Source organism: Symphalangus syndactylus, chromosome 14 (genome assembly GCF_028878055.3).
Source record: "Symphalangus syndactylus isolate Jambi chromosome 14, NHGRI_mSymSyn1-v2.1_pri, whole genome shotgun sequence".
NCBI lineage: Eukaryota > Metazoa > Chordata > Mammalia > Primates > Hylobatidae > Symphalangus > Symphalangus syndactylus.
In genome coordinates, this window is record NC_072436.2 from 102,156,541 (window position 1) to 102,184,466 (window position 27,926).

Consider the following 27,926-nt stretch of genomic DNA (forward strand, 5'->3'; position numbering starts at 1 on the left):
ACTTCTAAGCTCAAGTGATCCTCCAACCTTGGCCTCCCAAAGTGCTGAATTACAGGTGTGAACCACCACACCTAGTCCCAGGAAAATTATCTTAAGGAGAAAAAACTTGAGCAGATATGAAGGCCAATGCATCTGTTTCTATTCCATTAAATAGTATGTTCCTTGATAGCCTTGTCCCCACTTTCAGCACCTGGTAGACTCCTTTGCACCCAGGAAGTGCTTAGCAAACGTGCTGTGTCTGACATGACCATTAGACATGAAGCTGCAAGGTGAGAATGCAGTCTAACACACAGTCAGTGTTGTGGATACTGGCCCTCTTTTTAGCCATCCAGCATTTTAACCCCTTCCTAAGTTTGAAGAATTCCCCTGCCTTATGAGACTTGATCAGATGCCTCCCACTATAGAGGCTGAATACGCCAGGTTCTTCTAGCCTTCCTTGCAGCTAAGGCATGCTAGATACACGACCTGGGATATACCACTCAGATGCACCTACCCCAATTAACACTTGCAGTTGCAAAAAGAATTCCTAAGGCAGATACTTGATATTCTTTCTACCTTCTAAGACAGCAGTGGCAGTGAGGGTAGTGGTGGTGACCATTATCTGTTAGAAACATATTAGGAAATTCAAGGTGCTGCTTTCAGTGCTTTCCTCACTAGGACAGTTGTACTATGTGATTTAGGCATTGCTGCTGGCCATTCCTATGGGATTCTTCCCAAACTCGACTCTCCAGCCTCCCAGCAATTCCATGAGCTGTCCATCTCCTTTCAACAAATTCCTCTGCTGCTTAAATCAGCCAGAGATTGTTTTCTGTTGCTTACAACTAAGAAAACTGATTGAAACAATACAAATATACGAACACTATCCAAGATTAAGAAAACACAAGTTTAAACTTTGTTCGTCACTTAAAATAGACAAATCTAATCTATAGTGACAAAATGCAGATCAACAGTTGCCTAGAGCAGGAGGTGGAGGGATAACTGGGAAGAGGCACGGGAAACTTTTTTTCTTTTTTTGAGACAAGGTCTCACTCTGTTGCCCAGGCTGCAGTGCAGTGGCCTTATGATGGCTAACTGGAGCCTTGAACTCCTGGGCTCAAGTGATCCTCCCATCTCAGTTTCCTGAGTAGCTAGGACTACAGGTGGATGCCACTAGGCCTAGCTAATTTTTTCATTTTCATAGAGACAGGAGTCTCCCTATGTTACTGAGGCTGGTCGTGAACTCCTGGGCTCAAGTGACTCCCCTTCCTCGGTCTCTCAAAGTGCTGAGATTACAGTCATGAGCCACTATGCCTGGCCACACAGGAAACTTTTTTGGATGATAAAAATGTTCTACTGCTTAATTGTGTTAGTGGTATATGGGTGAACAAATTTGCCAAAACTCATTGAATGTATATTTTAATTGGGTGCATTTCATCTTACATAAATTATACCTGAAGAAAGTTGATTTAAGACTTCATTATGGGCTCGATGAGGTGGCTCATGCCTGTAATCCCAGCACTTTGGGAGTCTGAGGTGGGCGGATCACTTGAGGTCAGGAGTTCGAGACCAGCCTGGCCAACATGGTGAAACCCTGTCTCTACTAAAAATACAAAAATTAGCCAGGCATGGTGGCAGGTGTCTGTAATCCCAGCTACTTGGGAGGCTGAGGCAGGAAAATCACTTGAACCTGAGAGGCAGAGGTTGCAGTGAGCTGAGATCACACCACTACACTCCAGCCTAGGTGACGTAGCAAGACTCCATCTCAAAAAAAAAAAAAAAAAAAGAAGGCCAGGAGTTCCAGACCAGCCTGGCAAACATGGAGAAACCCTGTCTCTACTAAAAATACAAAATTAACCTGGCGTGGTGGCACATGCCTGTAATCCCAGCTACTCAGAAGGCTGAGGCAGGAGAATCACTTGAACCTGGGAGGCAGACGTTGCAGTGAGCTGAGAGCGTGCCATTGTACTCCTGCCTGGGCAACAAGAACGAAACTCTGTCTCAAAAAAAAAAAAAAAAAAGACTTTATTATAAAATGAAGCTTGTCCAAACCAAAAGAAAAAGACTTTTTTATTCACATACTGAGGTTTATAAAGCAAAATAATAAGTTGGCAGGGTGGGAGGGTACACACAGGTAAAAAGCCATTGGGAAATAGCTACATGGTTATAAATGAGGAATATAAAGAAAGGCCCAAAGTCAAGGCCATATGCTGTTTAAACTCTTTCACATTTTTCACGTAAGCACGAAAGTTATGTCAAGCTAGGGCATCTTTCCTAACTATCTTGAATCTTTTTTTCATTGCTGATACAAATATTACTAAGATGAAAACTTTCTTCTCCTTAGCAATTGTCAATTTACTTGATATCTAATCCATTCTAGGATGAATATAATTAAATCACAGAATGTTACAGCCAAAGAGACTCTGGGAAAATTATTCTATCCGAGTTCTTCATTTATAAAAGAAGTAAATGAGACCTAAGGAGGGGAAGAGAAGTGGCCTGCCCAAAGCCATCTGGCTTTAAAAATGGTCTTTAGAAGTGATTTCTGTTACTACTGGGGGGATGAAAATCTTTAAATATGCAAAGCCATATATTTATGGGATTTTTGTGGGTGATTTTTCCTGGAGATTTAGTCATTACAACTAATTGAAAACAACAACAATAAAAAAATCCATATATCATAGGTAAAATGAAAACTTACACATTTTCTGAGCTAGAATATCCCCATGCTCACATGGTCACATATGTACATATGACAACTTATTTCAAGACATAATACTGTCTTTTATTTTATTTTTTGTAGAGACAGAGTCTTGCTCTTCCCAGGCTGGAGTGCAATGGCATCATCATAGCTCAATGTAACCTTGAACTCTTAGGCTTAAGGGACCCACCTGCCTCAGCCTCCCAAGCAGCTCAGACTACAGGCATGTGCCAGCACTCATGGCTAACTTTTCGCCTTTTGTAGAGACAGCGTCTCCCCATATTCCCCAGACTGTTCTTGACCTCTTGGCCTCAAGCAATTCTTCCACTTTGTCCTCTCAAACTATTGGGATTACAGGCATGAGCCACCATAGACATAATAAACACGTGTGATGGATAGTAAGTTAGAAATTTTATTTAGTAAATTACAAAAGCAACAAAACTACATTAGAGGCCAGGCATGGTGGCTCATGCTTGTAATCCCAGCACTTTGGGAGGCTGAGGCAGGTGGACAGCTTGAAGCCAGGAGTTCAAGACCAGCCTGGCCAACATGGTGAAACCCCACTCTACTAAAAATTTAAAAATTAGCCAGGCGTGGTGGCACATGCTTGTAATCCCAGCTACTCAGGAGAATCACTTGAACCCGGGAAGCAGAGATTGCAGTGAGCTGAGATCGCGCCACCACACTCCAGCCTGGGGGACAAAGCGAAACTCTGTCTCAAAAAAAAAAAAAAAGTCAAAAAAAAAAAAAACTACATTAGAGAAAATTTGGAAAGTATACAGGGGACAAATCAACTATAATGCCTCTGCTTAAACAACTATCATGATCACTTGTTTGTATTGCCTGTTAATATTTTTTCTCTGGAATGTTTTACACAATTATTAATGAAGCCTACCTAAAATTTTGTAACTATCTTTCCCACCTATATTATAGCATAAACATTTTACTTTCTTTTAAAAATTGGACCATGGCTGGGTGCAGTGGCTCATGCCTGTAATCCCAGCATTTTGGGTGGCCAAGGATGGAGGATTGCTTGAGCCCAAGAGTTCAAGATCACCCTGGGCAACATAGCAAGATCCCATCTCTGTAAAGGAAAAAATAAAATAAACATAGGATCATTATTGTTGTACAGATAAAATACATGAAGAAAAACTTTTAAAAATTAAAAAAAAATTGGACCATTATTATTTATACTGTTCTTATTGTGGCTGTTTGAGCAGAGGTAAAAGTGTTCCTCCCCAATCCCAACTGATATTAATAATCTCTGGTATTCTTTTTTCCATCCTCATATAATTGCACACAATCATATACAGCATATACATATATGGAGTGGGGTTATTGTAGGTTTATATATTGTACTTCTCTGCATCTTACTCTCACGTAATACATTGTGGCAATCTCTCCGAGTTAATTGGTATAGATTTAAGAAATTACTTTTTTTTTTTTTTTTTTTTTGAGATGGAGTCTCACTGTTGCCCAAGCTGGAGTGCAGTGGTGAGATCCAGGTTCACTGCAACCTCTGCCTCCCGGTTTCAAACTATTCTCCTGCCTTAGCCTCCCGAGTAGCTGGATAATTTACAGGTGTGCACCACCATGCCTGGATAATTGTTGTATTTTTAGTAGGGATGGGTTTCACCATGTTGGCCAGGCTGGTCTTGAACTCCTGACTTCAGGTGATCCGCTTAGCTCAGCCTCCCAAAGTACTGGGATTACAGGCGTAAGCCATCACACTTGGCCCTAAGAAATTACTTGTAATGACTGCATAGTATTCCATGGTACAAATGAACTGTGTTAATAATTTCTCCACTGATGAACATTCCCTTTATTTTCATTATTTTGCCATGGCAAACAATGCCACAACAAACATCTTGGTACGTAGAGCCTTACATGTTGGTGCTTTTATTTATGTGGAGTTTCCACAGATGTGGCTAGGCTGCTTTCCAAAAAGGCTATAACTATTCTCATTTCCCCCAGGAATATTTATTGCCTGAATACCTTTCTCCTGCATTCCAGCCAATAGTGGATGTTAACATTTTTTGTTCTTGTCAGTCAGATGGGTAACAAGTGATAGTCTATAGCTACTTTTGCTGATTGCTGGTGCTATTGAGCATCTCTATATCGTATACTTACTATAAGTTTAGATTTGCTCGTCTGTCAATTATCTAATCCTCTGATTTGCCTAATTTTCTTTTGGGTTATCTGCCTTTTTTTTTTTTTTTAACCAAGTAGTGACAGCTTCTAAATAATATGTATTAGCTGTTTATTTGTTATATGCAATATTTTTCCCATTTATCTTTTTGTCTTTTGACTTTGTGGTCACTTTTGCTATTGAAAAAAATTTTTTTTTTTTCTGAGACAGAGTCTTACTCTGTCCCCCAGTGCAGTGGCACGATCTCGGTTCACTGCAACCTCCACCTCCTGGGTTCAAGTGATTCTCGTGCCTCAGCCTCCTGAGTAGCTGGGATTACAGGCGTGCGTCACCACGCCCAGCTAATTTTTTGTATTTTTAATATAGATGGGTTTTTGCCATGTTGGCCAGGCTGGTCTCAAACTCCTGGTCTCAAGTGACCCACCCACCTTGGCCTCCCAAAGTGGTGAGATTACAAGCGTGAGCCACCTCGCCCAGCTGGTAGATTGTTTTTGTTTTTTATTGTATTTTATTTTGTCATTAAGCTTATGTTAGCCATAATGAATTGGAAGTTTTTCATCTTTTTCTATAACCTATAAAAACTTCAATTACATTGGAATTATCAGTTCTTTAAAAGATAATAGAGCAGAGCTATGAAACCATTTGATCTTTTAAAGAAGTCAGATCTTCAAGGCCTTTTCAATTTCTTCAAAAGAAATTTATCTAGGCAGCTTTTCAACTTAGTCACTTATATTTTCCTAGGAAACTATGTATTTCCTCAAGTTCATCAAATTTGTTGACAGAGCCTGTAGTCTCAGCTACTTGGGAGGCTGTGGTGGAAGGATCATTTCAGCCCAGTAGTTCAAGGCTGCAGTGAGACAGGATTGCACTGTTGCACTCCAGCCTGAGTGACAGAGCAAGATCTTGTCTCAAAAAAAAAAAAAAAAATTTGTTGACAGAGCATAAGCATTTTCCCATATGCTATATAAGGAATGGTGGAGAGAAAATGAACATTTGTTGAACAGCTGCTATGTGCCAAACATGATGCTTCATATTTTATTTATATTGTCTCATTTAATTAAATTCTCATATTGATTCTGCTGAGGACGTATCATTATCCCCATTTTCTAGATGAGAATACTGAGGCTTGGGAAAATGAGGTAATAATATGCCCAGGATCATGGCATACAGAGCCAGAATTGTAATTCAGGCAGGTCCATATGATTTCAGTACTGGTTCTTTCATTTATTACTCCTGGCTTTCTCCAAATAGTTTCACAATCATTATATTTATTGACTAAGAAATAGTTGCTTGAGAAAATGTGTCATCATTTTCTTTCCCTCCCCCAATTATTAGGGTAATTTTCATTTTTTACTATAATAAATGGATATAAAAAGGAATAGAGTCTTTTTCTTCATATTTAGGACCTTTTTTCTTAAGCAAGTTTCCAGAACAGAATTTCTAGGTTGACGAGAATGATTGTAATAATGAATATGTATTAAAGGGTACAGTTTAAAAGGGAGCTTAATAACAGGATTACACAGAAAGGTAATATGACTTACTCTGGAAAAAGCCTTGCTATGATTATGAAAGTCCCTTTGAGATCTCACTCGTAGTCTGTCTGCTCTTCATTTTGTACTGGGAATCTCTCACTCTGAGCCTAGTAATTCTTCACTGTGCCCTTGATAGACCTTGAATCACTGCCTGCCTTTGAATAAATAACCATCAGATGCTGCCACATGCCTCTCACCAAATTAATGTGGCTCCTATTCCTCCCTGACCTTCCTCCTTTCTTTCCAACTCTATGGTTGCAGTGCTAACCTCTAAAAACACCCATTCAGGCCTTGGCAGACATTGGGGAAAATAATGTTAAGTGAGCCTGTTGGTCTCTATATCATGCCTGATCATGATACAAAGCAATGGTTTTCAGTTTATATTTTTTGAAGCCCTCAGGCTTTCTTGAGTCTGTCTTGAGTGGAGAGAGGAAGCCACCCAGCTGGTGGGGTTCTGGGTCCCCCTTTGTACCCCCTTCAACCAGAGTCTCTCTGTTCTCGTCTGATTCACATACTACAGCTTTGGGGGAAACATTTCCTTTTCTTATTTTTATTTTTAATTTTTTTTTTTGAGACAGGGTCTCACTCTGTTACCCAGGCCGAAGTACAGTGGCGTGATCATGGCTCACTGCAGCCTCAACCTCCTAGGCTCAAGCAATCCTCCTGCCTCAGCCTCTCAAAGTGTTAGAATTACAGGCATGAGCCACAGTGCCTGGCGGGGAAGGATTTCCTTTGAAGATCAGTTTCTGCTGTTTAAAAACAAAGGTTCTAAAATTATTGATATAGAGAAAAAAGAATGTTGAAACAATAAGAAGTTATAGCCATATTTTTGTAAAATTAATTCAGAAAAAAATTTTAAAATAATAAGTTAACAGAAACCTAAAGAATACTGAAAAGTCTCCTGACCCTCCCCTAGACTGACCTAGAACATGTACCCTCCTCCCCACATACACACATAAGACCACAAAAACTGAGGATTGTCTATTACTTTCCAATTACTGCTGTGACAGAAAAGGAAAGTTTGGCACTTTGGGGAATTGAAATTAATTGAAAGCAGACTTGAGTTAATTTCCATTTCAGTGTCCTTTATTGAATGGGTCTTTAGTGCACATTTCTAATTTAGTAGAATGGGAACTTTTTATGCTGGAGGGGAGGGTGATGAGGAAATACTTTCCCCTGAAACTAAAATAATTCATCAGGACAAATCCTGCAGCCATTTTCAAGAAGAGAGTCTATATGATCTTTGTGGTGTAGAAAAAATGCTATAAACATTATGAAAAGGACTATTTGCTTTTTTTTAATAGAACCTAAAAGCAACATTATTTTGTGACAGTAACACCCTGTTTGTTCATGCTTCATAGTTTTCAAAGCACTCTCATGTATGTTATCTCACTTGATCACTACAGCAATGCTGTGCAGTGGGCCAAACACACATTCCATTCATTTTATACCCAAGGAAGCCATAGCTCGTACAAATTATTTGCCCAAAGTTACACTGGAAGTCGCTTCAAGTAAGACCAGTAGTCTTTCTATGTTTCTCTAACTTTAAATCAACTGCTTCATGCCACAGTATTTCAAAGTACTGTAATTTAAGGTACCACTTTAAGGTACCATTGTCATTAAAAAAAGGTATCAATTCCTATGTGGGCTCTGATAGCCATCTGAGTAAACTGGTTGAATGGACTGATACAAGGAAAAAAGTTTTGGCAGGTCTGATGAGAGAAAGAGATTGAGAGAAAGAGAAATAATACAAAGTAGGACTAAAAAGAGGGATGTAACCACCAATTCAGAGAATATGAAATGTTACTTGTAAAATTCAATATGCAATATTTGTTGCCAATAATTTCTGTCTTTTTTTTTTTTTTTTTTTCTTGTAGAGATGGAGTCTTGCTCTGTCACCCAGGCTGGAGTGTAGTGGCAGGATCTCTGTTCACTGCAACCTCTGCCTCCTGGGTTCAAGCAATTCTGCCTCAGCCTCCCGAGTAGCTGGGACTACAGGCACAAGCCGCCACACCTGACTAATTTCTTTTGTATTTTAGTAGAGACGGGGTTTCACCGTGTTGCCCAGGCTGGTCTTGAACTCCTGAGCTCAGGCAATCCGCCTGCCTCGGCCTCCCAAAGTGCTAGAATTACAGGCATGAGCCACCACTCTTGGCTGCCAATAATTTCTAAAAGCTAAATGAAATGGATAATTTTCTAGGAAAACATACATTATTGAAATTTGTTTTAAAAACAGTAGAAATCTTTTTATCCAGAAAACCTATCTGCAGAAAATATTAAAAGGGAAGGTAAAATATCTACTCCCCAATAGGAAATGATTCAGCATAATATCACAGGAAGGTTCTATAAATAACAGTGTCTGTGTTATTTAATCTATGCTATAGAATAGAATATATGTAAATAGCTAAATTTATTCTATGAGGTTCTGAAACCAACTCTGGGATAGCCTAAATAAATAAATAAATAAATAAATAAATAAACATATTCTAAATAAAATATCAGAAAACAAAAATATAACACTATGATCAGCAAAGTTCTAGAAAATAAAAATTAATGGTTATAAAACTATTAATAGAATTAATTAATCAATGTAACACAAGAAAACAAAGAGTACAGTGTGACCCTTAGAAGCAAAATGGTAAGGAGATAAGACAATTATCACAATATGCAGATACACAAGTGTTTAAAACTAGGATACTTCAATGAAAATGCAGCTTTTTATGCCCACAACCAAAGAAAAAAAAAATCATCCTTGAATACATAGCAATTTAAAGTGGCAAAGGTAATAAATTAAAGAATTAAAATTAAAATAGGGGTCTGGCACAGTGACTCATGCCTGTAATCCCAGCACTTTTGGAGTCCAAGGAAGGCAGTTAGCTTCAGCCCAGAAGTTTGAGACCAGCCTGGGCAACATGGCAAAACCCTGTCTCTACAAAAAATACAAAAAAATAAAAAAGAAATTAACCAGTCATGGTGGTGCACTACTGTAATTCCAGCCACTTGGAAGACTGAGGTGGGAGAATCACCTGAGCCCAGGAAGTCAAAGCCGCAGTGAGCCATGATAGAGCCACTGTATTCCAGCCTGGGCGGCAGAGTGAGACCTGGTCTAAAAACAAAAATTTTTTTTAATGAAATAAATAAGAGAATTAAAATAGGACTCTGTCACCAGACATCTCAAATAATAAGTGGCCTTAGTTTGAAAATGGTCCTTGGTGCTCAAGTCAGCCCCTTACATGAGCCTTTGTCAAATATGGGTGCTGCTAGAAACAAGGTGGTTCCTGCCACTGAACCAGGTCACAAGGCCATCACCCCTCCTTAGTTAACTGCCTGCATGGCTGTCCCCTCCCCAGACTGTGAGAAACTAAGGAGTACACACGGAGTTTTATTCATCTTTCTGTCTCCAGCTCCTGGCACCATTCTCAACATACTCTCAACGAGTATTTATGGAAGTGATCTGAATTCTCATGCAATAGACTACCAGAGAAACATGCTTTTTACTACAACTTGCTTCACATCAACAATAAAGACTTAGTGGTAAATATAGAGAGTTTGGCCTGAAGATAATTTTTATTAGGAGAAAAGCCCTATTTTATTTTAACAAGCAAAGTTCCACTGGCAGAAACATATCCCCTTGTTCCCACTCCCTGGCTTGAAAAACCAAGAGAGCAGGCTCTCCTAGTAAATGGTCCCACACCAAAACTAACTGCAGTGATGCTCATCACGGCCAGCAACGCCAAAGTGCCCAGAGCCAGTGAGAACAGGAGCAAAGCATAGAGAATAGGTAATTCCATAGCTCAGGAGCACAGAAGGCTCAGAAATGAAATAACAAAGATCCTTCCATCCTCACTCCACTGGCATGTTACTTTTTGTCATTGTTCACCTAAGATCAGTCAGGATAGAGTAAATTGGTAGAGTTAATATGTGTCTACATCGATCAGGAAAAAAAGAACATCAGCATGCTGTCACCACACAAAACCAACCACTGGCTGGAGATTATTTTAAGTTTAAAAATGCCTCATTGAAGACATAAAAACTTATCAAAAGTTTCAGATCAGGGCTGAAAGTCACTTCCAGGGGCTCTTCTGAGTCATTTTAATACTTGGCATACTTAAATGTGTCAGAACCAGATTTTGTGAGCCTGAATGTCTCATGGCCTCTGTGTCTGGTCAGGGAAGATATGCTTCATCTCTTTTCTTATCCTGATTTGACTCTCTTTAATCTCAATCTTTCAAACAGATTCTCTCCCTGGATTCATCTGAGTGGAAGTTAGAAGCCTCCTGGAGGCCAGGCACGGTGGCTCAAGCCTATAACTTTCAGCACTTTGAGAGGCTGAGGCAAGAGGTCACTTGAGCCCAGGAGTTCAAGACCAATCTGGGCGACATAGTGAGACCCCTGCCTTTACAAAAAGTTGTTTTTTTTTTTATTTTTTTTTTAACTAGCTGGGCATGTTGGCATGCACCTGTAGTCCCAGCAACTTGAGAGGCTGAGGTGGGAGGATAGCTTGAGCCCAGGAGGTCAAGTCTGCAGTGAGTCATGATTGTGCCACTGCACTCCAGCCTGGATGACAGAGTGAGACCCTGTCTAAAAAAAAAAAAAACCTCCCGGAGACACTGTGCAAGAGGCAGAGAGCCCCAGTACAATGTAAATATCTACTTAAAAAGACAATAAAGTGACCGTCACTATACTTTCACTAAGTAAGTCCCGACTGATAGGAAGGAAAGGCAAAGAAGCACAAGAGTGCTCTCCTGGGAAATGCTGGAGGGAAAGAACCCTGAGCTCCAGAGACAACTCCCTCCAGTCCTAGAGATGGCCTTGATTTGCAGAGGGGTACATTAACGTGGAAAAACTTCAATCCTCAGGAAATGTTCCTTCTGCTAAAGCAGAGGCAGTTGTAGGACTCCCAAGATCTGAACCAGGTGGCTGAGTTAGTAGTACCTTGTGAAATGGATCATCAGTCACCAAAGCTTAATTTAGGTGAGAGGGGAAACCAGGTTACTGCTGCCCCTCCTGGGAGAACTTTTTCATAGTTCAGATGAAATGACATCCAATTTGGAGCTGCCTTTGGTGCTTTCAGAACAGCTAGAAAGGAGAAAAAGAGTACAATCCAATCTTCAGAATGACTAAAATTTCCCACTACTGCCCAGTGAACAGACTCCCAGTGAGCAAAGCCTTCAAAAGTTGGAAATCATAGTCAAATCTTGAAAATGGATGAGCTCAGTTAGAAAAATAGCCCACAGCCCGTGCATACTTGACAGGGGTCAGCGATGGTCCCTGGGTACTAAAACTACAGCACTTTCCCCTACAGAACTAGTCCACTCACAGGCCTTATGCATTCCTACCTGGGGATCTCGGTCCTACAACCCTCTGCTCTCTGTCAACCAAGTCTTGCTCAACTCTCAAAGGGAACCTCATGTCTTATACCTTTCATGAAGCCTGCTTTGGCCATTCTCCTCAACTGTCATCTGTCATCTCACCTAAACCAAGGATCATCTTTGAGATGGGGATCTCATTCTGTCACCCAGGCAGTGGTGCAATCATGGCTCACTGCAGCCTTGACCTCCCAGGCTCAAGTGATCTTCCCACCTCAGCTGCCTGAGTAGCTGCCACCAGACCCAGCCTTTTTTTTTTTTTTTTTTTTGTAGAGACAGGGTTTCACCATGTTGCTCAGGCTGGTCTCAAGCTCCTGTGCTCGAGCGATCCTCCTGCCTTGGCCTCCCAAAGTCCTGGGATTATGACAGGCATGAGCCACTGCATCCAGCCAAGTCTCATCTTATAACCGATTATTATCACAAAGTCCAGCAGCAGAAGCCTAGATTGTTGATCAATGAAAAGTGTAAATTCATCATTAGTTTGATTATTTCTTTTATAATTTCAGCTTATCTCATACATGCCCTCCCTAGAGCTAAGGCATACTGAACCCCACCAATTAGTACATTTTTACCACATCTGAAAAGTTTGGAACAATGAGAAAAGGGCTAGAGACATTCCATAAGGAGACCAGAACATGCTGGGGCTGGTTTTGCTAAGAAGCTATTTTTTGATTCCTCAATCTATTGTTGCATTATTTCAATTTCCTTGTTTGGAACAAGTTGGGACAGGAATAAGTTAATAAAAAATAGAAGAGAAGTGTTCCATCCCCCTGCCTCCAAACTGAATTACATACTTCTCCTTTGTCCCAGATAGTTAGATAGCAATCCTGTTTTCAGAATTTTTTTTTTTTTTTTTTTTTTTTTTTTTTTTTTTTTTTTTTTTTTTTGAGACAGAGTCTTGCTCTGTCACCCAGGCTGTAATGCAGTGGCACAATCTTGGCTCATTGCAACCTCCGCCTCCTAGGTATTTTTTTGTAGACATGGAGTTTCACCATGTTTCCCAGGTCATGTTGCCCTGATCTCGAATTCCTGGGCGCAAGTGATTTGCCCACCTGGGCCTCCCAAAGTGTTGGGATTACAGGCATGAGCCACCACACCTGGCTTCTTCAGCATTTTTTAAAGTATGTGAGGAAAGACACTGAACAACCTCACTTGAAGTCTATTCTAGGGCTGCTTAAGCATGCTGTAAGGCAGTGAGTCCCTGTGCAGATTATGCTCATTTCATCTTGTTCTGATGCCACTGGAAAATGATTCTTTCACCTGAAGACAAGTTGATCTAACAGGGCACACATGCTGCCCCACACCATTTCCTGCCTTTAATGCTCTTCAGAGGGTCTTCCATTTTGATTTTCGATAATGCAATCTATGAACATTTTCATCAGGCTTCCCGCTGTAGAACTAAATAAAAGGGTTCCTCAAAGAGTCAGGAAGGCAGGGCACCTGCTGGCCCATACCGTCTGGGAATAGAAGAATACTACACTGAGATCTAACACTGACTTCTTACTGTGAGGCCTTAGGAAAGCCAGGCACCCTCTCTCGGCTTCCATTGCCTCATCTGTAGTATGAGGAGGGTTTCAAAGTCCTGGTAGCTCTAAAGTGCTGAGGCTAAAATTTAACAGGGTAATTCCAAATATCACTTGGCAGTGTGGTAACATGGTGATATCACAACCAATGGCCTCCCTTCCCCAGCCCTCTAGCCCCCAAAGCCTTCTGTAACTGTTCTTTTGTTTAATCCAAACAAATCATCACATTACCCTAAACTGAAATTATGCTAAACAGTTCATCATTTCTCAGTCCCTAGTGTTTTCACTATGCAGTTTTACCTATGTTTTAGTATTCAGGTCTTTAAGGAAAGGAAACAAAACTGGCCTTTTTTTTTTTTTCGGCTAAATGAATATCCCTGGTCACCCTTATATTTCTTTCCAACGAATATTGTCACTGAGCTGTTCCACGGTCACCTGAAACTCAGTCTGTTGAAATCACATTGGTATCTTTAACCTCTCCAGGCTCCCCCTTCAGGTTCCCCTAGCTCCGCCACCAGCACCACCACTGACCCACGCTCAAGACCTCGGAATGATCGCCTCTCATCCTAAAATTCACCAGTTGTGAAATCCTTACGAGTCTTCCTTGGTAAGGTGTCTTTCATTTTCTCCTTTGCTTTTTCATTGTCGCCTCTTTGGTTCAGCCCTGACTGCTTTGTGCCTAAACATCTCTAGGAGCATCCTAGTTAGTTCATCCATCCTCTTCACTGCTAGTAGATTGTTTCCCTTTAAAAATCACTTAGATGATCTTTTGTCCTTGCTCAAAAACTGCAATAGGCATTTTCTTTTTTCTTTTCTTTCTTTTTTTTTTTTTTTTTTGTTACAGAGTCTCGCTCTGTCTCCCTGGCTGGAGTGCCGTGGTGCAATCTCGGCTCACTGCCCACCTCCGCCTCCCAGGTTCAAGCAATTCTCCCTGCCTCAGCCTCAGGAGTAGCTGGGACTACAGGTGCCCACTACTATACCTGGCTAATTTTTTGTATTTTTAGTAGGGATGGGATTTTGCCATGTTGGCCAGCCTGGTCTCGAACTCTTGACCTCAGGTGATCTGCCTCCCTCGGCCACCCAAAGTGCTGGGATTACAGGAGTGAGCCACTGCACCTGGCCTGTTTTTTCATCTTCATAAAATAAAGTAGAGATCTCAAGATCCTCCACAATGTCCCTGGCCCGCCCCTCCAGCCTCATTTCTGATGTGTAGGAGGTCTGCCAGCCGCCTCAGCCTTGTTTGCCACTTGCATTCCTACTTTGTCTCTCCCTTTCCCTGCTGCCTGGTCTGCCCTGCTCACCCCACTCCAATGGACAAATCCTTACTCATTCTCCAAAGTCTAATGCTGGCCCATTCCCTCTCTAGAACTTTCCCCCTTCAATCCAATAGGAAATTATCCTTCCTTTCTTGGAATAACTGTAAAACTCAATAGGAATCAAAACAAATTTTTCTACTGTTATTCATTTTATGTAAATAATCTCATTTTCTAAGTTAATTGTAAACTTCTTTGAGAAAAGAGGCTATTTTTTCCACCTCTTATTATTCCTGGTACATAGGATATATTCTAACATAGAGTAGAAGTTCAATAGGTTTGTTGACAAAGACACTAAACTGTCCCAAACACTGGCAGTGGTAACTATCTAGCAAATAATCCCCCTCAATTAATGAATTATTGATAATTAATTGACAAGGTATTCTCACATCTAAAAATCACGGATGTAGAGATTAAGGGAGAAATAACTGGTAGAAGAAAATCCAGACTGGCAGAGTAGAACAAAGGGATTTAGTGTTCTATCTAGGCCCTAAAGGGCATTTGCAGAGTTATAGGGTCATAAAATAGGATGACCTGCAATAGCTTAGTCCTTGTTATATATATTAGATTCTAGTGTTTAAAATTTAGAAGCAAACTCAATCCTTTTCTTCCTTCACCCACTTTGGAATGCACCTTAGAATCCTTACTGCCTGGTGTTTGCCCACTTCTTTCCTCTTAACACCTGGAAGGTTTGCCTTTGGCCCCTAGTGTCTGCCACTCATCTGCTCCTGGATGCTCCTGTCTCCAAAACAAATTATGTGATGGGCTTTGAATGAGCCAGTAGATGCAGAATAAATCTAAAAAAAAAAAAAAAAATCCATCCCTTTGAAAATAGTGTTTCCAGCCTAGTCCTTGCATCTTTAACTCCTTCCTATACATTTTTTAGCTTAGATCCTTCCTTTAGCATGTGGTATAAATCTGGGTGTAAAATTCACATGCAAAACAGATCCCTGCTTCTTAAAATCCTGTAAGTTCAGTTATCATAGTTTTTTTAATGTACTGTTAATTGCCCATTGGTAAAAATTAAATAAATAAGTAGATGCAACACATTTGAGAAGTCATTAAAATGTTAAAAGACTGGAATCACAGAAGCCCAGAGGAACTCATTTGTGGAAATCCTGGGCTATATGGGATGTGAGGAAGAAGAGTTACGTTGAACCTCAAGCTATGATTTATCTCCACCAAGGCCTATTTCTTTCCTATCTCTTGGCAACTTCAGAATCTTCTCAAATTTACAATATCCTACTACACTACATCAAGGATAAAAAAGATTTAAGGTCTCTGCTTAAATGTCACTTTATTAGAAAGGCCTTCTTTGACCCATACGTATAAGAGAGGAGTCCTGGCCTCTATGCCCTATCTCCCTTTCACTGCTTTATTTTTCTCCACAACATTTACCAGTCAAATGATAATGTTATATATTACTTTGCTCATTGACCATCTTGGCTTATCAGTGCCACCTCATGAGGGCTTGGACATTTTTGTTCACTCTGTATTCCCCAAGACCTAAACCAGTGTCTAGCACAGAATAGGCCTTGAATAAACAGGTGCTGAATAAATGAATAAACCAATCTCATAGTTCGGAAGGACTAAACAAAACAAAACTGCACCCACTATAACTACTTGCAATATTTAGCTAAGGAATCAGTGTAGAGTGGTAAAGAAAATCAAACGGAAGGATTATACAGAGATCAGCCAGCCAAGCCCTGTCACTTTACAAATACGGAAAATGAGGTCCAGAGAGGATAAGTGACTTGGCTAGTCATCAGCTCCTGTTTTGACAGAAAAAATAAAATGATTCACTACGGAGTCCCAATGTCTTATATACATATGGTGATTATGGAATCGGACAACACGTCTTTAATCTCACTGAGGCAGGCCTCAGAACTAAGTGGTATAAAATAACTGTCAGGTCAGATGCCTTGCCCAAATATATCAACCTCACTGCCTGTCATCAACATTATGACTCTATTCCTTTGAATCTTGAGAGATTTTTAAAAACACTTTAATCTGTTCTCAGCTCATACTTCAGCCAGTTGAGAGCAACACCGAGAACCATGCTAGTTGTTAATAGGAAGTAGAAATGGAGAATTTGAGTTTGAAGTCTGGAAGATGTGAATTCAAATCCCAAGTCCATGATTTAAATAGCTGGTTGACCTTGGGAAAATTACTTATCCTCTCTGAGTCTGCTAGCTCAGTCTCTGGAATGACCGTAAGTCTCTAGTGGTGATTATTGCTATGCTTTGCAGTTTGGTCCTAGTACAAAGCTGGAAGCTCAGCTCTAGCCTGAGATCAGCAGAGATAAGAGAAGAAGCAAATGCAGAAGTCTCCTGAGGAGTCCACATGTAAAGGTCTTCCAGGATAGGGATGTGTTAGCTTCCAAGGTCTGAAGCACCAAGGTCTGAAACTCAGAAGTGAGACCCACCTGGGAGCTGGTTACTGCTGCAGCCGTCAGAATGGAGCGCTCCCATCCACATAGCACAGCCTCAGCCCAGCAGTGGGTAGGAAGGGAGCCCACCACCAACCAGCTGCTTGGCAACTGTGGGCCTAAAGTTGGGGTTAGAGCGGGATGAAGGAGCTGCCTTGGCACCAATTTATCAGAGGTGCTAAAATGTCCCCGGAAATGTGAGAGGGAGAAAACTAGATTTATCAGGATTTCTCTTAAGGAAAGTATCTTGTGTGATTGAAAGGAATGCTTCCTTCTGGCAGTTTTACTGATCACGAAAAAGTAAGAAAAATAAATAAATAAAAAGAAAGAAATGCTTCGATAAGCGCCTTGAGGGCAGGTGTGTGTGTGTGTTTGGAGTGAGAGTGGGGTATCCCAAATGCAGGCTTGAGTAGCAACACGTGGTCACTAAAAAGCCTTCAGCCTTCAAAGAAGGCTGAGTCTGGTTTTTCTGCGGGATTTTCATTTTGCTGAGTGGTGTAGCCAGTGTGAGGCCAGAGCTGAACTGTTATTGATCCTGGACAGGAAGCTGAGTACTGCTCTCGGGAGCCTCCTCCTCCACCCTTCCTCCAGGAAGAGATCACCCTCTCTTCATTCAAGTGTGAGATATTGAAAGAAAATCCGTTTAAGCAAGTGAGAGACTTTTAATCTGCCTCAGGTATCTTGATTCAGTTCTGTCTGTGGGACCTTAATCTTAAATCTCAGAAACCCCATCTCACTAACTCCACCTCGTCGGCTCTGCAAATCACACCTCCCCATATCCTATGTGACTGCTCCTCTAATCAGAATCTGGAAAAGCTGTCTGGGAGGAGCTCCTGGTGTGTCCCTGTAGCCAATTAGACATTAGTTGATATGATTTTGCTACTTGTAACACCTAGTGACTGGACTAGCTGAACTTAGTTGGTTTGTTCCTCTATTTCAGAGTAATTCAAATAACACTTTATAGTAGTTAGTATATGTGATATACATGTGTAGATGATCACAGTTCATGCCTTTCACCAAACACTTTCATGCCTCTGTGCCTCTGTTCCTCCCATCTTCTATCCCTCAAATATCTTTCTTTATCTAATGAAATACTTCTCATCCTTCAGGGCTCAATTCAAGCACCTCTTTCTCTATGAAGCTTGCCCCTATCCTCTAAGTCATAATTAGTCAATCCCTCTTCTACTACATTCTCAAACTGCGTTATTAGTATTTCTTCCTGCCAGGAATTATAGGCAAGAGTCTCTATGTATTTACTTATTTATTTTTAGAGATGGGGTCTTGTTTTGTTACCCAAGCTGAAGTGAATGCGGTGGTATAATCCTAGCTCACTGCAGCCTCTATCTCCAGGGCTCAAGCAACCTTCCTACCTCAGCCTCCCAAGTAGCTGGGACTACAGGTGCATGCCACCACACCAGACTAATTTTAAATTATTTTTTGTAGAGGCAAGATCTCGCTTGCTTGCCCAGGCTGGTCTTGAACTCCTTGGCCTCAAGCAGTCCTCCCCTATCAGCCTTCCAAAGTGCTAGGATTACAGTCATGACCCACCATGCCCAGCTGACCATTTCATATTCATATCCATTGTACCTGGCAGGTAATGATTTTTTTCTTTAATTTCTTTTCTTTAATTCACAAATGATAATTGTATATATTTAGAAAGTGTAGTGCAATGTTATGATATATGTATACAACACAGAATAAGTAAATCAAGCTAATTAGCCTACCTGTCACCTCATATACTTGTCATTGTTGTGGTGAGAACATTTCAAATTTATTCCCTTAGCAATTTTGAAATATACAATATATTAACTAAAGTCAGCCTGTTATGCAATAGATCTCAAAAATGTATTCCTCCTATCTTACTGAAATGTGTACCCTTTGACCAACGTGTCTCCATTCCACACCCTCACCCATCCACCCCCAGCCTCTGGAAACCACCATTCTACTCTTGACTTCCATGAGTTTGACTATTTAGATTCCACATATAAGTGAGCTCATGTAGTATTTGCTGCTTGGTGCTGGCTTATTTCTCTGAGCATAATATCTTATGATTACTAGAGTGCTGGACTTGAAGCCTCAGGATAAACATGGCATATCTCCTTATAGTAGCAATTTTACTCTTTATACTAGCAATTTTACTTAATTTTCAGCAATTTTAAAAATTATCAAATATTTTTTAATGATCAGATATTTTATGGAGGGGAGTGCAAAATTAGCTGGACTTTTAAAGATAACTACATTTAAATCATTTGTTCACATTCCTCTGACATGGGAACTATTCGCAGTGGGCACTCAACACAAGTTTGAGTTTGAATTTAATTTCAGGGGATGTTTATAACCAATTATTTCTTTCCCTAAAAAAACCCACAGAACTTTATTTATTCATATTAATAGCAAGCAGACCATTCTTTTTTTAAAAAAAATTAACAAGTTAGAAAAGGCAAACTGGAAAAATCAATGCTATTTCACCTAAATTGTAAATTTTGGCTTAACAAACCTCACTATTTAAACATGTCTGAGAAATCTTTAAGAGCACTACCCTTTGGCAAAGACCAAATGATTCTTTGTATTTTAAAAATGTTTTATAAGATACATTATACGCATAAAATAGCATATGCAATACATGCACAGTTTACTCTTCCAAGTCTTTACAGTATCTGATAAGTAAAAAATTTAAATGAATAATAAATAATAAGTATTTATCAAGTGAAATATCCTTGAGACTTTATGAAGCCAGTGCCAAGAAGCAGGACGTAAAACTAATATTTTCCTTTTTTTAAGTATATTAGGTTAAGTACAGCCAAATAGAAATGAATCAGCTATGATGTTATCTGCAAGCCTTGATTTATACTACCTTGCTTTAAAATTTCAATTATAAAAGCAACATATGCTTAATGTAGAGATGTTAAAAACCTGACCCACTGTACCCTCTTTCTCTTTCCTGCTCGTTGTAGGTGAAAGGGTCAATGGGAAGTCACACGGCCCATCTGGAGCGCCTGGAAGACAGCAGAGGGCATGACAGTGGCTGAATCAGGAGTGAGCGATCCACCTTGAGTGACTGACACTAGCTTGCCTGTGCATGGGACTTACTGCAGCCAAGGAGTCAATGTGCTGCCCAAATTTTGTGTTTGACATACACCCCTTTTATCTCATAAAGTTTCAGAACTTTATTTTCCCAACTTCCTTTGTAAAAGCAATGGCTTTCCAATCAATTCCATTTAATTTTAGCAACATATCTTTTTAAATAATATATCATTTAGTCAATGATCCCCTCCAAAATCAGAATCAAGTGGTCTCATCTACTTTTTATACCTTATTCCGTCATCCAAATTATTATTCTCATGATGATTTATTTAGTCATGCACTAATATAGACTTTCTGCCTACCAATGAAAGTCTTGATCAAAATCGTTCCGTGACTCCTGAAGTTCAAATGTCCTAACCCAACGGACCAACCCCTTTGTGCTCTGGCTTCTGCCCAGCTCTGCAGACTCATCTTTAGTCGCTCCCATACACACGCTGGGCTTCTATCACGAAGACAGTCATGGTTCCGCATCCATTCTAGCCTCTGGGGCTGTTCCCTCTGTGGACATCCTTCCCCTGCACCAGGCTAGCTGTCAAACTCCTAGCATCCTTCAATATTTTGTGCAAATGTCATTCTTCCCTGTCTTTCTTGATATGACCCAGGAGAGTTAAGCCCTGTTTTTCTGTTCTGTGGTATAGCATCTTGTCTACACTTCCATTATAGTATTTCTATCAAACTATAAATTTAAAAGCCTCACTTCTACAAAATCAGGGGTCCATACTCCCAAGGTTTCCACAAATCCTCTAAATTATAGGCAAAATTTTATAGGTTCATTTTCTTCTTGGGAAAGAGTTCAGAGCTCACATCAGTTTCTCAAAGGAGTCTATAATTACTCTCTCAAAAATAAACTTAGAAACCACTGCACTAGATTATGAGTCCCTGGGAAACAGAGAGTGAGTTCTAGAGTTCTTTCAGTCTCTACAGATAGATGCCTAATGTTAGCTCAATGAGCATTTCAGTTATTGTTTAGAGGTAGCTACTTATTCTAGTAAAGATATATAGTAAATTCAACTTCCTCTGTTTTTTTATTTAAGTAGATAGAAAGTGTGATACTGTGAAAAGTATGGATATTTTTCATACATTCAAGTGTGATACTGTGAAAATCCTTCCATATCCTTCTTTTGCCGAGTGTACTATGAAAAGTACACTGGGTTGGGCTGGGTGTGGTGGCTCACACCTGTAATCCCAGCACTTTGGGAGGCTGAGGCGGGCGGACCACTAGGTCAGGAGTTTGAGACCAGCCTGACCAATATGATGAAACCCCATCTCTACTGAAAATACAAAAATTAGCTGGGCGTGGTGGTGTGTGCCTGTAGTCCCAGCTACTCGGGAGGCTGAGGCAGAAGAATCACTTGAACCCAGGAGGTGGAGGTTGCAGTGAGCCAAGATCGTGCCACTGCACTCCAGCCTGGGTGACAGAGCGAGACTCAGCCTCAAAAAAAGAAAAAAAGAAAAGTACGCCAGGCAAAAAGAAAGATATGGAAGGATTTATACCAAACTACTAACAGTGGTTATGCTTGGAAAGAGGAATGGGGTTGGGGGTAGGACGGGCTTTTAAATCCTACCTAAACTCTTCTGTCATGATCACGTTTGTATTTTATTTTACAATGAGCACTTTTGGGTTTTGAAATTTAAAAATAATGTTTTAAATTATGAGACATTTTTCTTAAGTGTCAGACATCTAGCTTCCAATCCCAGCTCTGCTACTTATTTCGTTTTGTGACCTGGGAAAGTTAATCTTCCTAAGCCTATGTTCCCTCAACTGTCAAGTGGGCATAATAGTTACCTAGCCCACATGGTTATTAAGTGACAAAGCCCAGCATGAAGTAGGAGCTCAGAATACATCACTTCAATGGAAAGTAAATGTTGCCTGTTTTTCACAATCATCAAAGACATCCAAAATAGAACTTAATTAAAACATAGTATGGCTGAGCGCAGTGGCTCACACCTGTAATTCCAGCACTTTCAGAGGCCAAGGCAGGCGGATCACTTGAGGTCAGGAGTTCAAGACCAGCCTGGCCAACATGGTGAAACTCTGTCTCTATAAAAATACAAAAATTAGCTGGGCATGGTGGCGTGAGCCTGTAATCCCAGCTACTCGGGAGGCTGAGGCAGGAGGATTGCTTGAACCTGGAAGGCAGAGGTTGCAGTGACCTGAGATCACACGACTACACTCCTGGGCGACAGAGCAAGACTCTGTCTCAAAAAAACAAAACAAAACAAACAAACAAAAAAACATAGTCATTCTTGTCTCAATGCTGTTAGCATTCATATATGCAATCAAGTCTGATGTAACATAGCTGGTTTAGAAGGTGGCTATTTGCCCTTACTGCTAGCTAATTAAGTAATCTCACAATTTGTTTATTTGATGGTTATCAAACCAAGAAGCGTTATAAAATTCTACAAAGAAATTTATAATACTTCTGCTTCAATAATGATCACTGGTTTAAGCTAAGCTCTCAGTTTGCCTGTGTTCTTATTAGAAAACAGTTCTTTGCAATTTTCACTCACCTCGTGCCCTGTCTCCACTGGGAGACATCACAGCATGTTTTTTGAAGTCTTCTTGTTTTCTCTAGAAGTTCTGCAAAAAAACAAAACGCCATTGATAATGATAGCTACCTTGCATTTTATACCATCATTTTTCCTATAATTTTGTAATTAAAAGTTCTTATTATATATGCAATTCACTGTTGTTAAAAATTTCTAATAAGTAAAAAACATATAAAGTAAAAAAGTAAAAGTCTTTGTTTCTTTTAGTCTTTTAGTTTTTAAGTCACTTGGTATTGAGCAAGTACAATCACCTCAGTATTCATATGTTTGGGGGACTAATAAAAATAAATTTCTATGTATTTAAAAACATAGCTGGAGAACTCCAACATGGCTTAGGGACTTTGCTGAATCAGAAGAGTTCAAAGCAGTTGGTATGACCATAAAATATTGAAAGCCACAAATCTAGAGTCTTTTCTAATATTCCACGTTAAATCACCTACTTCAAGTGACGAGTGAAATGTGTTTATAGTAGGTTTTTCTTTAGGGGCCAATTGAAGTGATCTATACTCAAAATTAAGAACAAATCTATTTAGAAAACATTCTGTGATTTATATAATTTTTGCTGCAGTACAGGCAGTTTGGCCAATTCACCGAATCTTCCTGGACTTCGGTTTCCTGACCTGTATGATTGGCTTAGTAATAGTAATACTCGCCTCACGGTGTGGATGTGAAGATTCAGGGACATGAAGCCTGGAGGGAGGGAGACTGGGATGTAGAGTGTGGGGAGGGGTAAAAGCTTACTTGGTCACCTTTTGTCATTTTATCAAGAGGCCTTTATTCTGGGTGAATCCGTTTATTCCCAGCTTGGCTTGCTCTTTTTTTCCTTTAACTTTACTGATTTTTTTTTTCCTTAAAAGACTACTTTTGTACATAATGCTATACTTTGTCTAAAGGAATATGAGAGGCCATGTAAGGCCTGATACTGGCTCTGACAGACACTGCTAGTTGCCACCCAGTATTCATTCTCCTCTTTTTTTGGAAACCCAGTTAAAAGATTGTATTCTCCCTCTTCCTCACAGCTAAGTGTAATGATGAGACTAGATTTCTACCCATGCAATACAAGTAGAAACACTGAGTGACCACTGGGAAGTCTCCTAAAAGGGAGAACACACCTTTTTTCCCCATTCCTCCTTCCTGCTGGCTGAACACCAGTGAGATAGGCGGAGACCTAGCAACCTTCTTGGACCAAGAGGTGATATACTAAGGATGGCAGAAGAGTAAGATGTGAGGAACCTGGGTGCCTCACACCAAGGAACTCATCTAACAGCACTGGACTGCCTACCTTTGTGGGTTTGTTTGTTTGTTTTTAATGTAAGAGAGAAATACACTTCTAGCTTGTTTAAGCCCCTATTCTTCTTCTTCTTTTTTTTTTTTCCAGCATATACAGATTAACCAAATCCTTACTGATATGCTGGCCTTCGAGGAAGCTATCCAGAGCCCAAAAGCAACCTTTTTTTTTTTTTTTTTTTTTTTAAAGGCAGGTTTTCTCTCTGAAGCCCAGGCTGGAGTGCAGTGGTTGTGATCGTGGCTCACTGCAGCCTCGACCTCCCGGGCTCAAGCAATCCTCCTGCCTCAGCCTCTGAGTAGCTGGAACTACAAGGGCATGCCACCATGCCTGGCTAATTTTTTTGTTTTTTGTTTTCTGTTTTTTTGGTAGAGATGGGGTTTTGCCACATTGCCCAGGCTGGTCTCGAATTCCTGGGCTGAAGTGATCCCAGTGTCTCGGCCTCCTAAAGTGTTGGGATCACAAGAGTGAGCCAGCCTGGCAAGAACGATTTTTAATTCTGGAAAGTTTTCTCATATTTCCTTGGAGCCTACATGTGCTTTCTACTTATTAACAACAGTCTTCAGTCTTCAGACTAGAAGTCTTCACTCCAGCCCTTGTTTGTGCCCTGTCTCCCTTGAATTGCCTACATTTTAGATACTACTCACTCATTTGAGCTCTTCAGATAGAAACCTGGAAAATGATGCAACTCAATTGGGAAAAAAAGAAAGAAAGTTTGGCTAAAATTAAGTTTTTAGGGGTTTAAACAGAGTTCACGTGCATTCAACAAGTATTTAATAAGAATATACCATATAAAAGGCATTGTACCAGGTGCTGGGAGAAATGCAAGGATGCCATTGTTTCTGCTTCCAGTCTAGTAGGGAAGATGAGACACACAAATAACTGTAACATATAATGGATCGTGACAAATGAAAAAGAAAAGTGTAAAGTGCCTAAAATTTTCAGAGAAAAGATGAATTCCCTTGTGGGGATTACAGAAAGCTTCATTAAGAAGATAGTATTTGAGCCGGCTTTGCATGATATGTAAAAATGGTCAAAAGGGGATCACCAGAGGGGCCAGGCACAGTGGCTCACACCTGTAATTCCAGCATTTTGGGAGGCTGAGGCAGGTAGAACGCTTGAGCTCAGGAGTTCGAGACCAGCATGGCCAACATAGTGAAACTCTGTCTCTACTAAAAATACAAAAATTAGCCCATGGTGGCAGGTGCCTGTAATCCCAGCTACTCAGGAGGCTGGGGCAGGAGAATCGCTTGAACCCAGGAGGCAGAGGTTGCAGTGAGCCAAGACTGTGCCACTGCACTCCAGCCTGGCAACAGGGTGAGATCTTGTCTCAAAAAAAGAAAAAAAAAAAAAAAGACGATTACTAGAGGAACAAAGCACAAGGCCTAGGTGGACTTAGGAACCCTGGGGGAAAAAAGAAGGTAGAGTAGAAGGTGAGGCTAGACAGGTAGGTTGGGGGCAGATAGAGGGCCTTAAATCTCTTCTTTGGAGCTTGCTCTGCAGTGGAGAGAATGAGTCATTGAAAATGTTTAAGCAGAGGTATAACAAGATCACATATCTCTGGTAAGAAGATGACTTTGTGGCACTGTAGAGGAAAGAGCAGCTGCAAAGAGGCCAGTGAACAGGCACCTTTAATAACCCAAGTAAAAGATAATGATGACCTGAATTAGGGAAGTGACTCTTAGAAAGGAAAGGAGGGCACAGATAGAAGCGACATTTCAAAGGTTGTACCATGAGCCAAATGTATGCTTCACCCAAGAAAAAGAGTTGGATAGTCACTCTCAGATTCAGAAGGAGGAAATATGTCCATAAGGTAATTTTTTAAATTACTCTAAACTTATTTGAACCAGGAGACTAAAAGGAGGCTGAATATGCTACAATAATGAACTTATTGGTTCTACAATTTTAGCAGAGCCTTAACTTTTGTTTTTGTCAATTGGGGATGCACTGACTAACTCTGCTAGGAGATGGGGAAAGCACATTTAAAAATATCTCAAAAAAGAAATACAACCATCCTTTCTTTCCCATTGTTCATCCTTTGCCTGTGGGTTTTACGGTACTTAGCAGATGTCAGTTAGGTTTTTCCACTTTTCCCCAGTTATCTGTTTACCCACCCTTAGGCATCATCTCTACCCACCCCACCTACTCACACACTCCATAAGAAACCCAATGAAAATTTACTAGGAGGAGATTTTTTAGAGAGCATAAGAATTTTCCAGTATTTGCTTCTTCATTGCTCACTAAAACCATGCCAGCATAGCCTGGGGAAAGGTGGAAAGGGCTGGCATTGCCCCATATAAGAGAATTATATCCTCAAATCATTTGAGATAAGTAGGCCCCCAAAAACAAATCCAAAACAGCTACTCCCTCATTCTCAGGAAATAAATTCTAGAGATTTCTTCAAATGGATAAATTTGAGAATCCGATTAGCTGCCACTTTCTCTTTATTTTTCTGATTATTTTAGGAAGACTCAAACAGATGTTAATACTTACTACCCTGTCTTTTTGTCAGTAAAGGCACGAACAGACAACAAAATAATCATGAACATACCAATCAGAAGAGTGCTGTCTGTAATATTAGCATTTATGATTTGTTTCGTTCATCTTATTTGGGGCATTCAGAGTGCTTTACAAATAACATAATGAGGGTTTTTTTCCTTCCATGACTCCCAAGGTGATTCCTGGCACTCGCGAAAGGCACAAGTGATTAGTCAAGTCCTTGGGGCCCAGCAGCAGTAATGTGATGCATGTTGGTTAAACTATGTTTCACACTTATGTAAATTGTGTGGGGGGGGGGTGGGGAATCTTCCACACTGTCCTTGAGAAGATCAGCAAGAATTATGAACTTAAAGATTCTTACATTTATAAAAATCCAAACAAAGAGAAATATTGAACAAATCATACTCCAGTCCTAAAATCAAAGTCTAAGGGTCTTAACCTGTGGTCCCAGGAATAGGGTTTCAGGTCACCTGTAAATCTCCTGAAATTGTGTGCAAAATTTTGTGTGATTTTACTTTTTTTTTTTTTTTTGGCAGAAATGGTGGACTGGTTTCTGAAGATTCTAAAAGCAATTCTTGACACCAAAAAGGTTAAGAACTGCTGTCATTAAAGAAAAAGAAAGGAAGGAAGAGGGAGAGAGGAAGGGAGGAAGGGAGGAAAGGAGAGAGGAAGGGAAGGAGGAAGATCAGTTGATCTTTGTATCCACATTGCTTAGTTTATTACTGGCCCGCTATGTTGCAGTACACCTTTATACACAGAGAAAAGGGAAGGTAAATAAAGGCAATTAAGACAAAGCTAACAATAAGGCCGAGCACAGTGGTTTACGCCTGTAATCCCAGCACTTTGGGAGGCTGAAGTGGGAGGACTGCTTGAGATCAGGAGTTCAAGACCAACCTGGGCAACATGACGAAACCCCATCTCTACAAAAAATACAAAAATTAGCCAGGTGTGGTGGTGTGCACCTGTGGTCTCAGCTACCTGTGGGGGCTGAGGTGGGAGGATTGCTTGAGCCCAGGTGACAAAGTGAGACCTTGTCTAAAAAAAGAAAAGAAAAAAGAAAAAAAAATCCAATAGTATGATCATCTTTTTTCAAAAGCCTCTGAGTTTTCAGATGAGTTTAGATTGCATTTTCAGAGCCCATGGTTATGAAAAATGTAGACATTAATTAATTAAGTTTGTGAAAAATGTTTAGAATAAATATGCATCAAAAACTTTTTTCTCTAGGAGATTTTCTGATCATTTTGTTGAATCCTTCAGAAGTAGCCTTCAATGAAATAGCTATTCCATTTACAGCAATATGATTTTGTACTAAAAGGGGCTATTAAAAATAAAAGGGTGATATAAAGAGAGATTTCTACATATTCAGAATACTATTTCAGCATACAAAAACTCACATAATTCCAATACTAATTATAATAGAATGCTATTCTCACTTAAGACAGTGTTTAAGTTAAATTCGGTTCTTCTCATTACACACCAAAGCCCCATGAAGTGTTTAGAATTAGGTTTCACCAATA

The 27,926-nt window shown here is 40.2% G+C and overlaps 1 protein-coding gene across 11 annotated transcripts in view; it reads right to left on the bottom strand.

Moving 5' to 3' along the window:
* Positions 1-27,926, bottom strand: part of ARHGEF33 (Rho guanine nucleotide exchange factor 33) — an 86,029-nt gene that overhangs the window by 57,422 nt on the left and 681 nt on the right. For all 11 annotated transcript variants that reach the window (XM_055242457.2, XM_055242450.2, XM_055242449.2 and 8 more), the window contains exon 2: positions 22,587-22,656. The gene's annotated coding sequence lies outside the window, so the exon portion shown is untranslated. The remainder of the gene's footprint in view (positions 1-22,586; positions 22,657-27,926) is intronic.